The sequence below is a fragment of the Sceloporus undulatus genome, chromosome 1 (assembly GCF_019175285.1).
Source record: "Sceloporus undulatus isolate JIND9_A2432 ecotype Alabama chromosome 1, SceUnd_v1.1, whole genome shotgun sequence".
NCBI lineage: Eukaryota > Metazoa > Chordata > Lepidosauria > Squamata > Phrynosomatidae > Sceloporus > Sceloporus undulatus.
Window position 1 is genome coordinate 318,546,258 of NC_056522.1, and position 379 is coordinate 318,546,636.

The following is a 379-nucleotide window of genomic DNA, read 5'->3' on the forward strand; positions in this document are numbered from 1 at the left end:
ATCTATCTATCTAGGATTATAGCAACAAATACTGCAGCTTCTTGACCCATTTGCCCTATCCAGAGGAGCCCTGAAAAAGCTGCCTTCTTATCTATAAGTCTACCAAAAGTACATCCTTGTAAGTCAGACACATTCCAATCCTTGCTGTGGTCTTTTATAACTCTCTACAATCTCTGTTCTCCTCCATGTTGGATTTGTAAAGGCTACCACTTACTTTATGGTGAGAGGTTTCTATTAATTACAGTTAACTAATATAGTCTATTTGCATGTCCATTAACATTTCTCCAGAACTTGCAGGACAATAATAAGAAACATAGAATGCTTTGCCTTCATAATCTTGAACAAAGTGAACTGTAATCAAATTCTTACATTACTGGAA